General features: G+C 54.7%; 1 long non-coding RNA gene across 1 annotated transcript; it reads left to right on the top strand.

Moving 5' to 3' along the window:
- The first annotated feature begins 1,337 nt into the window (after positions 1–1,337).
- LOC135178960 (uncharacterized) lies at positions 1,338–13,399 on the top strand. Its single transcript, XR_010303801.1, has 4 exons — positions 1,338–1,394; positions 12,176–12,260; positions 13,158–13,187; positions 13,316–13,399. It is a non-coding gene; the product is annotated as an uncharacterized LOC135178960 (long non-coding RNA).
- Positions 13,400–13,525: the final 126 nt, after the last annotated feature.

Genomic DNA, 13,525 nt, shown 5'->3' with positions numbered 1-13,525 from the left:
CATTTAAATAGTCTGAGGAAGAAGGCAAATCAGATCTCATAACCCAAAGAGGTGCAATTCCTTTATGTTTGAGTCCCAGTTTTTAATTCATTAGGTTTTAAGTAGTTTGGGAACCAAAGCTGGGCCCAAAGTTCAGAGCACAGCTTTCCCTGGCTCTCCCTATCAACCCTCACAGAATGCAGCTGTCATAGAGGAAGCCACAGGTCACATCTTCCATCCTTTGTCGGGAAGGTGATGTGTGATGTCTGGCATCTCCCTCCAGAGGCAGCATCTGGGCAGAGAGGAGGCACTGAGCTTCTGAGCTGGTGTGTGGACAGCCAGCGGGGCTGGCAGTCTCCTCCCCTCCTGGGGGCCAGAAAGGCAGTGGTGGGGTCAGAGCAGGAGTCCTCCTGCTCGGTCCTGCTCTGCCTGTTTAGCCTGTGCCCTGCACTAACCCCAGCAGACAGGAGCAGTCCTGCTTCTGAAACTTGTAATGCCAGCTGGGAGAGAGGTGAGGCACAGCAGCCCACTGCACCAGGCTGCTCCTGGAGGTCCTGTGAAACCTTTCCAGTCTCTGCTGCTCCAGCCTCCTTCTGCGAGATTTGGGGCTCTTCTAGAGCTTCCTGGTGATTCAAGAGGCCATTCTGCTAGGAAACAAGGGCAGAAGAAGCCCACCCGTGGGGGCAGGCAGGAAGAGATTAGCAGGTGGCGTTCAGAGCCCTTCCCTAGCGCAGGAAGTTCCCTGATTTGAAGTTTATTTGGAAAGCTTTAAAAGTACTCCCTGATTGCCTCACATAGACCCACTGATACCTGAGGAACCCTGCAGTGTAAATATGCTCCCTTGGTACACTGAGGGTTAGATAACAAGGCCAGGCTCAGAGCTCCTGCAGGAATGCTGCTCGTCACCACCGCAGCCTCTGCCTGCGGAGACCTTCAGGTGCTCCTTTCCCTTTGTTCAAGTGAGTGCTTTGTATGCTGAAAACGTGGCATGGAAATGTGTACACTTGGTGGCTCTGACCAGCTTTATGTCCCATCTGCAGCACTAGCCAGAGAGCTCTGAGGTTCACCCAGCCCAGGCCCTCTTTGTCGTTTCCCCAGCAAAGCCCACCTGGAATCTCTGCCCTTGTGAAGCTCCCTGCTCTGTTGCAGGGAGGTGTGCAAGAAAAGACTGGATTGGACACTGAGTGCCATGGTCTAGTTGACTGGATAGGGCTGGGTGCTAGGTTGGACTGGAGGATCTTGGAGGTCTCTTCCAGTCTGGTTGATTCTGTGCTATGATACAGGGTCTGACCCGTGGCTGCTGGCACTGAGACACGGAGCTGGGAGCCATCCTGGAGTCTTCAGGAGGACAGTTTGATCACAGAGTACAACGGGAGCCAGGTGCCAGATGGGAGAATGTCCATGAGCCAGAAAAGGTAAGTGGCTGAGTGTTCCTGCAGCAGAAATGCAGAGCTGGCTGAGCCAGGCTGAACTCACAGGGACATGCTGTGTGAGTAGGGCAGTGACACTGGTGAGACCAGTGGGTTTTAAGGGATGTGTTCCTCTAGTGAAGATGCCAATCAGCTGAAGTAGGGTGCCAGGGAGCAAAGGATGGCACTGTTGTCCCAGCCAGCTTCCTCCTGCTGAGTGTTGGCTGTATGTACAGCTGGCTTGCCTTACCCTTGCATCTCTGTCTGCTGCCCTGTAGTCCTTGTCAGCTTTTCACAGAACCACAGAAACGTTCCAATAGAAAAAGCCCCTCAGGATCACCAAGTCCAACCCCTATCCCTACTCTGCAAGGTTCACCCTAAACCATATCCCCAAGCACCACATCTAAATGACTTTTAAACACATCCAGGTGACTCCACCACCTCCCTGGGCAGCCCATTCCAACACCTGACCACTCTTTCCTCACGCCCAGTCTAAACCTACCCAGTCACAGTTGGAGGCCATTCCCTCTTGTCTCCCTGTGAGAAGAGACCAGCATCACTCTCTCCACAACCTCCTTCCAGGTAGCTGTAGGCAGCAATGAGGTCTCTTCTCAGCCTCCTGTTTTTCAAACTAAAACTTGTGGAGCTGTGCAGAGATGGGAGCAAAGATATTTCATGTAAGCAGTGACTCCTGAAACACCACAGCCTGCTTCTGCCAAGAGCTGTAGCCTTCTCTGCAGCCCACAGGCGTAAGTCCCCTGCCTCATCCCTGAGTGCCTTGAGAGCGTGACCTGGGTCACTGGCTGGCGGAAGTGCCCCTTTGGCACCTGGATCGTGATGCAGAGCCATTGAGTCAGAGAGATGAGGATCAGGTCTTGGGAGAGGAGAACCGGAGGGAACCGGTGAAGGCAGATAGCAGGGGCTGATCTGGCACTCGTGCGATAAGGTTGCTGTAGAGCTAAGGGAGCGAACGTCACTCACATTCAGTCATTTGCAAATAAGAGACCTAAAGTAAACCATCCCCAGCTACTTCTCCTTCAGGTGCAGACAACTTCCAGGTCCTGGCTGGGTGGGGGATTTCCTGTCTGCGTTTAGTTTGTAGCCCTTCCAAGGCCTGCGGTTTGCCAGGCGGTTTGTGCCTTCATTACCTGCTGGGTGCTTAACTCATGTTTAATTTTACGACCTGGGGAGTGAGTCTTGCCTCCTGCAGCTGGCAGAGCTCATGCTGGCAGCCGAGCCTGCACTGCCTTCTCCTGTCTGCTGAGAGCCAGAGGCTTGGCTCGGGTTTGCTCTGCCAAAAATTACCTTGCTAGGGTAGAAACGGAAACCAAACAAGATAGCAAGGCTGCAGCGCAGCAGCACAGCTTCCAGGGTGGCTTTGTTCGTCTGCCAAGAGGCTATGCAAAGCCTTGAGTTCTTTCTGCAGACTCTGGAAAGCAGCCTCCACCCTCCCAGACAAGAAAGCAAGACTCAGGAATCCTCTCTCCCCAGTCTGCACTGGATCAGTGGCACGCTAGGAAAGCTTCTCCTGAACCAAAATCCTTCAGTTCCCTCAACACCTGCGAGCTGCTGGAGTTTCTGAATGCACACAGCCAGTCTGTGTTTGTTTGGTTGTTGACCAAGACATTTCCCTTTTTTTTGTCTTTCCAGCATCTAATCACAGCTATTTTTACCAAAAAAACACATTCAAAGAGGGGAAACTCCAGAGGCTTTCCTTAAAAATAAAAATTCAATGATAGGAAAGCAAAATGGACTCAGCCAAACAGGTGGGGTTGGTCTCTTCTGCCAGGCAAGCAGCAACAGAACAAGGGGACACAGTCTCAAGTTCTGGCAGGGCAGGTCTAGGCTGGATGTCAGGAGGAAGTTGTTGTCAGAGAGAGTGATTGGCATTGGAATGGGCTGCCCAGGGAGGTGGTGGAGTGGCTGTGGCTGGAGGTGTTGAAGCAAAGCCTGGCTGAGGCACTTAGTGCCATGGTCTGGTTGATTGGCCAGGGCTGGGTGCTAGGTTGGCCTGGATGAGCTTGGAGGTCTCTTCCAACCTGGTTGATTCTGTGAAACATGAGGGAAAGCTTCTTTGGTGTGAGAGTGCTGGAGCCATGGAGCAGGCTGTCCAGAGAGGTTGTGGAGACCTTCTCTGTCTCCTCTGCAGACTTTCAAGATCCACCTGGATCTGTTCCTGTGTGGCCTGCCCTGGGTGACCCTGCCCTGATGATTTCCAGAGGTCCTTTCCAGTCCCTAACATTATGTGATTTCTGTGATTCTGTGTTTGCCAAATGCAAACTCAAATCCTTTGTTTCCTGAAAGTGTAGGTTGGCCTGGATGATCTTGGAGGTCTCTTCCAACCTGGTTCATTCTATGATTCTATGATTCTTGGAGTGTACAAACAACCTAATGCTCAGTGCACGCAGGGGTAGTATTTCAACACTCTCTTGCCCTAGTTTCTTTGCAGGTTTCACACCACAGCAAAGATCTTTATGGTCTTGACAAAAATCAAGCCACAGAAGCCGTGGGGTTTGCTGGCTCCCTGGGGCTGTGCTGGGTGCAGTTAAGCCCAGTGCTGCAGGAGCTCTCTTTGCAGACAGATACTGAAGAGCGGCCCCCCATCAGCGCAGAGTTTCTGGGAGGTGCCCTCCAGCCTGTGCTGCCAGCTCAGATCTGAGCCTGGCAGGCCCTCTGAGGCACTGGGAGGGATTTCACCTAACCCGCAGCCATGGCAATCAATGCTAATTAGAGTCCCAGGCAGTTTAAAGGTAGAGTCATGGGGGTGTGTATCCATACTCCTGCAACATCCACCTCTGAGGTGCAGTGTTTCCATCACATGCCATAAATCCATCTGCAGGACACATTTCAGTCCTGTAGCATAAATACACTCCTGGCATCAATTCAAAGGAGGAGCTTTTTGAGCACCACCTGTTCTGGAGTCCCATCCAGACCTTCACAGGAGAAGGATGATAATAAAATGCTTCTGCAAAACCCCCCTTGGAATGAATCTTCTGGCAGCACGTGGAGAAACTGGGAAGCTTGAGCTGACAGCATCCTGTGCAGGCTGTTAGTGTTTAGCTGTATTACCTGGCAGTCTTTATTCTGCAGTGGCTGGAAGTTTCTGAAGGAATCCTCCAGCCCTTCTGCTTTGATCCAGAAAACATTAGGCAGGTAGGACCTCTCCTGTTCTCTTGTCTGGAGAGGCTGGGCAGCAAGGGGCCATGCACATTGTCTTTAGCCCATAGCTGCAAGGTGGTCCCCAGTTCTCTCCCCATTAGGGTGGCTTTTGCACCACACCACCTCTCTCTCTTGTTCTTTGTTCAAAGAATGGAGAAGCAAAGGGTTGAAAGTGTTTTGCTCTGTGTCCAGGGGAACTGCATTCAAGGGGCTGCTGTGGAAACCATACTTGTGGCACCAGCATGGTTTGAGACCTTTAAAGAGAGAGGCCGTTTGAAATGGGGATCTCCCTCCCTCTTTATTTCCTGAGGGGCTTGCACTCAGGTGTTTCTTTGGGGCTTGGAAATCCACTTGGAAAACACAGAGAGAGGTGCATGGAGAAACTGAGCGTGGGCTTCACACTCTTCCCCTGAGTTTGCTCTTCCTGGCAGGAAGCCTGTGGCAGGTATGGGTGAGAGGCACCACAATGTGTGAACAGACAGCTGAGGCAGGCCCCCAGAGCAGCAGTCAGCTCCTGCAGGTTGCTGACTGCTGGGTGCAGCAGGCACTCAGAAGCACGTCCTGGACAGGAGCCTCCAAGGGAAGGGATGCTGCTGGCTGTAAGGGTGTAAGAAGTGGCTCTGATAGAGAGCAGGGAGCCTCTGTGCAGCTCCTGGTCTCATGCTGACTTTTAGCTGCTGTCTTCTTCTCAGAGATGGGAAGATGTGCTACCTCATCAGTCCTGCTGCCCTGGCACACAGAGAGCAGCAAATCTGCAAGCACTGGGTATTTGCAGAGAGGCCATTCCTGAAGCAGCAGACACTGGAAGCAGCTGTTTTGACTAATGTCCTCTTGCATACCATGAATCAACAGAGAGGAAAGGATAACAGTCACCTTATCTGCTCCATCACGGCGGCACAGAGCTGTGATGAGGAGCTGGGAGAGTCAGCAGGAGCATTCAGACAGGGGATGAAGGCTGAGGAGAGGTAACTGTCTGGCCAGCCCATGGTACAAGCTGCTTTCATTGGGAGAGCAGAAATGGGAGGGGATTTTCTTCTGTCTGCTGTCTGCTGAGGTCAAAGCAGGAGATTTCCAGAGCAAAGGGCAGGCATGACTCAAGTGTATATGAAACTTCACCAGGAAGCTGTCTCAGGCCCCCAGCAGTCACATCAGAGCATTCACCCACAGCACTGGGCTCAGCTCAGCCCCTCGCACGCTCTCTGAGCGCTGCTGTTCCGCTGGCCAAGGCAGTGATGTGCGTGGGTGATGCAACCAGCTCCAGAGTGCACATCCAGTGCCTGGCTTTGGACAAAGGCCTCAAGTGCCTGGTGTAGCTGATGTAAGCCCAGCCACTTCCATGGCCTCGCCAGCACACCATAAACGAGTGCATGTTGTGACACTTGTGGCTGGGGTGGCCCTTCAAGGCCACCAACTCATCCAGGGCCAGCAAAGCACAGCAGGGCTGGCAGGAGTGGCAGCTGTCAGTCAGCAACAGAGCCCTCGAGGCTGCACGGGGACGTGGAGCAAGGCCATGTGTGCAGTGGCACAGCCACGTCTGTAGGCCTGCTTGGTTGGCCAGTGTGGGCAGGACAGGCTGCAGAAGTGGGACCTTAGTGGCAGAGCAGCAGGGTGATGGGAGATGGCTGCGGCTAACGCAGCCTGGCCTCAGCAGCGCGCAGCACAGCGGGGTCAGACTGAGGGGTGGCACATGGTGGCATCAGAGATCAGAGAATCACAGAATCAGTCAGGGTTGGAAGAGACCACAAGGATTATCTAGTTCCAACCCCCCTGCCATGCTCAGGGACACCCTACCCTAGAGCAGGCTGCCCACAGCCTCAGCCAGCCTGGCCTGAAACACCTCCAGCCATGGGGCCTCAACCACCTCCCTGGGCAACCCATTCCAGCCTCTCACCACTCTCCTGCTCAACAACTTCCTCCTCACCTCCACTCTGACTCTCCCCACCTCCAGCTTTGCTCCATTCCCCCTAGTCCTGTCACTCCCTGAGAGGCTAAAAAGTCCCTCCCCAGCTTTTTTGTAGCCCCCTTCAGATCCTGGAAGGCCACAAGAAGGTCACCTGGGAGCCTTCTCTTCTCCAGCCTGCACAGCCCCAACTCTTTCAGTCTGTGCTCACAGCAGAGCTGCTGCAGCCCTCTGAGCATCCTCCTGGCCCTGCTCTGGACACACTCCAGCATCTCCACATCCCTCTTGTCCCAGGAGCTCCAGAACTGGCTGCAGTACTCCAGGTAGGGTCTCAGCAGAGCAGAGCAGAGGGGGAGAATCACATTCCTGGCCCTGCTGGCCACACTGCTGCTGCTGCAGCCCAGGCTCTGCTTGGCTTTCTGGGCTGCAAGTGCACACTGCTGGCTCCTCTTGAGCTTCTCATCCACCAGCATGAGGTTGGCTTGTGCCCACCTCTGCAGCCTGTCCAGGTCCCTCTGGATAGCATCCCAATATAAGTCACTCTTGAGCATTCCAGCTTTATTTTCAAGCAAGCCAAGGAAACATATCTGCACAGTGCCCAGACACAGGGGTTGTGGGAACACCACCCACACATCACACAGGGCACCTGGGCAAAGCTTAACCTGCCAAAAGCTGGGAACAGTGCTCCTGAGGGGCCTTGACTCACCTTTTCCCTTTGGACATACAGTCACCTGGGCTGGAAATCCAGAGGAAAGATAGGAAAGATGCCTCTAGGTCTGGTCTTGGATTATGAATAATGTGTGGGAAATAGTGTTGGGAATTAAGGGTAATCTCCCTGCTGAAAGGTTCTAGCCTGTGGATGAATCATAGAATCACAGAACCATAGAATCAACCAGACTGGGAGAGACCTCCGAGCTCATCCAGTCCAACCTAGCACCCAGCCCTGGCCAAGCAACCAGACCATGGCACTAAGTGCCTCAGCCAGGCTTGGCTTCAACACCTCCAGAGATGGCAACTCCAGCACCTCCCTGGGCAGCCCATTCCAATGCCAATCACTCTCTCTGCCAACAACTTCCTCCTAACATCCAGCCTAGACCTGCCCTGGCACAGCTTGAGACTGTGTCCCCTCCTTCTGTTGCTGGTACTGCTGATCCTTCTCAAACACCAGGGCAGGAAAGGGAGGCCAGAGCAGCAGCTGCTCTTGGTGCATAGCAGTGGCAGGAGAAAGGCAGGCCAGAAGATAACTAAACTCCAGTGATCCAAACCCCTCAGCCCAAGCCCCATCCATTCTGGCGTGGCAGCTGATCCCACGGCCTGCAGCTACACAGGCGCTGAGAAGCACCTTGAAAAGCAGAAGTGTGCCCTGCTGGCACCCCGAGGGGTGAGCAGGGAGTGCCTGCAGCCTTGTGTCCCCCTGCCCAGCCAGCAGCCCTTGCTGCCTGATGCAGTGCACAGCGTGCAAGGGCAGCTTGTGGCCAGAGGTGGGGTGGAGGTGTCTGAGTGAGCTGCAGGAGTAACAGAGTCTGTTCTCATGCGAGCAGGCTTGCTGGGGTGATGAGTGAGCCTGGCGTGGCTCTGCTCTGCCCTGGGCATATGCCTGTACGTCGGGGCAGGCTGGCACAGTCTCCTCCATTCCTCCTGGAAGAGGGGCAGCTCTAAGGCCCTGTCAGAGCCTGCTGTGTCCTCACCCAGCCCCAACCCTTGTGCTGTGCACCTTCTGGGGCAGCCATGCTGGAGGGAGCTGGGGAGAAGGAGCGTGCATAGTTAGCTCTCTGCTGTCACCTTTGGGGGCCATACCTGCTCTCTTTGCTTGCTGCTCTGGGGCAAACCCAGCTGCTTCCTGCCACCAGCAGCTCCAGCAAAGCAGAGCCTTGCAGCCTCCCATGCTGCAACAGGTCAGAGAAGCCTTTTGCTCTTTCACCACCATTCTAACAGATGCTCTTCTGCGGCCACCTGGGAGAATGTTTTTCCCACCAAGAGATGTTTGGGCAAACAGCTCCAACTAAAAAGAAACCCAAACCCAACCTCCTCAACGAGCAAACAGCTTCCTGAAAGGAAGCCTTTCAGGCAAACCCACCATGGTCCTGTGAGCAGGACACAGCCACACGTTGCACTGAGCAGTGGGGAAGAGTTTGCAGCCTGACAGCTGCAGCACTCACAGGTTTCCTCTGTTCCACCTCAGGAGCAGGGGCGAGGGGAGAGACCACCTCAAAACTGTCAGGCACAGCCATCTGTAGTGGGGAATTGAGCAGAACAGCCTTGACTGCTGCTTCACAAGGGCAGGACAGGAAGCCCAGGATCTTCGGGGCTCCAGGAGCAGGAGAAGCCTAACAAGGAGCCACTGTGGGCATGCACTGGAGCAGGCTGAGTGATCACTGCTGGTTTGGGTTGAGGATGCCTGTGTCAGGTAGCAGCAGGGTAAAGTGATGTCACAACTAGTTAGAGATGAGGATGCCTGTGTCAGGTAGCAGCAGAGTGAGTGATGTCACAACTAGTTAGAGATGAGGATGCCTGTGTCAGGTAGCAGCAGAGTGAGTGATATCACAACTAGTTAGAGATGAGGATGCCTGTGTTAGGTAGCAGCAGGGTGAGTGATGTCACTGCTGGTTTGGGTTTAGGATGCCTGTGTTAGGTAGCAGCAGGGTAAGTGATGTCACAGCTGGTTTGGGTTTAGGATGCCTGTATTAGGTAGCAGCAGGGTGAGTGATGTCACAACTAGTTAGAGATGAGGATGCCTGTGTTAGGTAGCAGCAGGGTGAGTGATGTCACAGCTGGTTTGGGTTTAGGATGCCTGTGTTAGGTAGCAGCAGGGTGAGTGATGTCACAGCTGGTTTGGGTTGAGGATGGCTGCATTAGGTAGCAGCAGGGTGAGTGATGTCACTGGTGGCTGCCCTCCAGCTCCGTTGAAAGCAGCAGCAAGCATCTGGTTGTGTCTGCAGCCCTTCCACCGCTGTCACCGCCGAGCCGCAGCGCCTGGGTGTGCGGCTGGGAGCTGAGGTTCCGTGTGAGCACTGTGACCTCTGCTGGGCACACTGCGGCTGGCAGCTGCAGGGCACCTGCTGGCAGAGCTCTCTCCAGGATCTCTGCCGGCTGCAGAGACACATCTGAGATTGAACAAGGGCTAAGGAATGACCTCGGCAGCTTTCATCCTTCAGAGCCACTGGCAGAAGAACGCAGCCTGCAGCAAACCTGCTGGGCCTGAAAGGATGCCGGCTGGAGCCAGGGGCTCTTTGGGAGGGCAGCTGGAGATCAAGCTTGGGACCTGTCCAGTTTGTCATCGTGGAAGGTGACACAAAGCTATTTGACTGTAGGTTGTTCTCATTTTAGACTGAATCTTGTGCTGGTCAGCAGTGAGACTGCCACCAGATGAGGTGCAGGAAGGCTTGCACTGATGGCTCGAAGCAGGACGTGTCAGCAGACTGCCCTGGTCGGTGGGGAAGTCACTTTGCTCCTTTGCTCCTTTGCCTTTGGGCAATGCAGGAGCTAAGCTCTTTACCCAGTGAGCTGTCCAAGTCCGTGATGGAGTTAGTGGTGCCGGTACAGATCTCAGAGGAACCTGGAGGGTTGGAGATGTGGGCATGCAGCAGCCTGGCCAGAGCTCAGAGGGAACCTGGAGGGTTAGAGATGTGGGCATGCAGCAGCCTGGCCAGAGCTCAGAGTGAGCTTGGAGGGTTGGAGATGTGGGCATGCAGCAGCCTGGCCAGAGCTCAGAGTGAGCTTGGAGGGTTGGAGATGTGGGCATGCAGCAGCCTGGCCAGAGCTCAGAGGGAACCTGGAGGGTTGGAGATGTGGGCATGCAGCAGCCTGGCCAGAGCCCAGAGGGAACCTGGAGGGTTGGAGATGTGGGCATGCAGCAGCCTGGCCAGAGCTCAGAGTGAGCTTGGAGGGTTAGAGATGTGGGCATGCAGCAGCCTGGCCCTTCCTGCACCAAGGAGGCAGAGGTCCTGCCATTTTGCACCTACTCTTTGTCTTCAGTTGCAAATAGCAGCTCTGCAGGCCCCTTGTGCCACCCCACCCTGAGTTCTGAGAGAGGGGAGGAGCAGACAGGCCAGGCTGAGAGCTGAGGCAAGTCAGGTGTGGAAGGAAGGAGGAAAGGCTTCAGGTCACATCCCTGCAAGTACCCTAAGATGCAGGCAGCAGCGGCAGGAGCAGGGGCAGGGAGCAGCAAATTCAGAGCCATGCAGCTGCCAGCAAAGCTTCTCCTGGGCTTGTGTGCTCTGATGCACTCCCAGGAGCAGCACAGCTCTGCAGTGCATGAGCCCCAGCGGTGTCATTGATTCCTGGATTCATGGAATGGTTCGGGTTGGAAGGAACCTTAAAGCTCACCCAGGTGTCCATGGGCAGGGACACCTCCCACCAGCCCATGTTGCTTCAGCCCTCGTCCAGCCTGGCCTTGAGCACCGTCAGGGAGGGAGCATCCACAGCCTCCCTGGGCAACCTGTGCCAGTGTCTCTCCACCCTTGGGCTGTCCTTGGCCTAGCGTGGCGCAGGCGGAGAGCTGAGGAGCAGTGTCCTGTGCCAGCCCCAGCAGCTGGGGAGCACCTCTGTCACCCAGCCTGGCACGTAGCCCACCACGTGGGTCAGGCAGGAGATGGTTGCTGAGCTGGCTGGGGCAGCCTGGGCTCTGCTGTGCCTCAGGTCTCACTATCACGGGGGTAATCCATCTGTCACCTGCTGTCATGGGGTCAGGCCGAGGCCCCTCTGTGACACTGACCCCAGAGCTCATGGTTGCTCAAGGCTCTCCCCACGTGTGAACACAGCAGCCTGAGGAGCAACAGCCACTCTGGGCTGGCACCCGTATCTGCCTGCAACCACACAGGCTGTCTGCCCAGGGGGTTATTGCCCTGCTGCTGCTGGAGCCCCTGCAGCCTCCCAGCAGCTGCTGGTGACCACTGACTGTCCCCTCTCTGTCCAGCAGTGACACTCACAGCTCCAAGGCACAGCACCACGCAGCAGGGGTGTTTGCAGCCTTGGCCTGACCTTCACTTCAGCCTGGGCAGCCCAGTGCATTGCATCACAGTTTGCTGCCAGCAGGATGTCCTTTATCAAGAACAGTGTCACAAGGCTGTTGGTGCTTCATAGAAGCCATAGGCAGTGAGCTCAGGCCTGCCCAGCCCAGTTCCTTGGAATGACCTGAAACATTATTCCATAAATGTCCCATTCCTGCCTGCCTCATGGAGCAGAGTCAGCTCTGTGTGGAGACACCCACAGCTGTCCCAGCAGGGCTGTGAATTAGCAGTTTGGAAGTGCCACAACTACCTGCCTAATGACATGAGTTTGTCACTTCCCCCCCCCAGACAGAGGGCCTGGGGCTTTGCACAGATCAGTTCGAGGGCTCTGCATGCCAGGTGAGCTCCAGCACCTCACCTGGAGGGGCCTCAGTCTGTAGCTGTCACCTCCCAGGAGCCAGCCCTGCACAGAGGCCCTGCACACAGCCCACTGTGCTGGGCAGGGAGGAGTGTGACATATGAACATGCCAGACGGTGTAGCAGAGGTGGCAGTTGTGTGACAGAGTCATCTTGAACAGCAATTGAGGGGGCAGTGAGCAAGTGACAGACCTATTTCCCTTCCCTTTGCAGAACAGAGTTGTGCTGCAGAAGAAAAGGGCAGAGCTCAGCCAAGCACAGGCACTTGGCAGGTGTTGCAGCTGAACTCAGATGTTTATTGACTCCAAGACCTCTCCAGCCTGTGCACTCTGCTGAACCTCTGCTTTGATTCTGCTTTACAGAGGAAGAAGTTCACACAAGCAAAGAGGGTCTGGCAATTTTGGAGCTTGCAGAAGACCATGGGCAGGCAGAGGCAGCATAGCACAGGTAAGGCTGCTTTCACTGCCCTGGATCCTTGCTTGCCAACTGACCCAGAAAACAGGGCAGCAGCTGCTTTAAAGAAAGCACAGAGGCTTCCCTTGTCCAGAGCAGACAGTGCTGGACCTTTCCTAAGGGCTCCTGCACTGAAAGCTTGACCGTGAAGGGACCCACACTGCTGCCTCTGGACGTGGGACATAACACCAGCTCTGAGCGTTAGCACACCACCAGCAGAGCTTCTGCTCTTCATTCCTGCTACTCACTGCAGCTCAGCACCTCTTGGCCTGCTTAGCTTTGACACAGAGACTGTGGGAAGGACCCAAACACTGTGCAGGGTGAGATAAGCACCCAACATTCATGTCCCAGTCACGATGGGACAAGAAAAGAGACCAGAGAATTAAGACTTAGTCTGATTTTCATGAGGCAGCCCAGGATGCAGAGTCAACTGAATACCTCCTGGGCAGAGGCCACCCCTTTGACAAGGGTACAGTTAACACTCCAGACACATCTTGCTGCCAACAGGAAGAGCCACCACTAGGATGGTGCAATGAAATCAACAACAAAACAGGTTTTCTAGCTGGGAAAAGGGCTTTGAACAGGCTTCTTTCAAACCTGTTTGTAACCAGTTTGTCTGTCTCCTCAACTTCCTACCCCACCTAGTTATCTCCTCCTGCATTTTTTTGCAATTTCAAACATCTTGAAGCTGAATCCAAAAGGAAGAACCCTGCAGAGAACGGCAAAAGCCGCTGGCTGGATACCATCTCTGCTGGGCACCATCTCTGAGGAGTGGCACTGCTGGCCAGGCCAGGAGCTGGATGAACAGCTCCTGACCAAGGTCAGGCCAGACCATCCAGCACTTGCCTTGTGCTTTCCCATCCTGAAGCTGGGGCTGTGCTTTCTTTTCAGGTGATTCTGCCTCACCAGTGCAAGAACAAGGTTGGTTTCTTTCCCCATTTTCCTTCCTCTGTGCCCTTCCCCTCTGCTCTGGACAGGCACACTTGTCTGCTTAGGCATGATCCCAGAGTGAAGAAAACTAACATAAATCTCTTCCTTTCTGCCCACAGCATTTTGAGAGACCTCACAGAAGGCACCAGAAGCCAAGAAAGTAAAATCATCTGGAACAAGGTAAAAGGTGCATAAAAGAGCCTACAAGGTCACCCATCACCTAATGGAACATGGGGAGGGAAGTGCAGATCTCCCTGCTGGTCCACCTCGACAGGCCACATCAGCTTTCCCAGGCTCTCCATACCTAACAAGGCCATGGTGCTTCCTGA

This window comes from Pogoniulus pusillus, chromosome 10, assembly GCF_015220805.1.
Source record: "Pogoniulus pusillus isolate bPogPus1 chromosome 10, bPogPus1.pri, whole genome shotgun sequence".
Classification (NCBI taxonomy): Eukaryota; Metazoa; Chordata; class Aves; order Piciformes; family Lybiidae; genus Pogoniulus; species Pogoniulus pusillus.
Note: the sequence above shows the minus strand (reverse complement) of the source record. Positions and strands in the feature narration are given on the sequence as shown.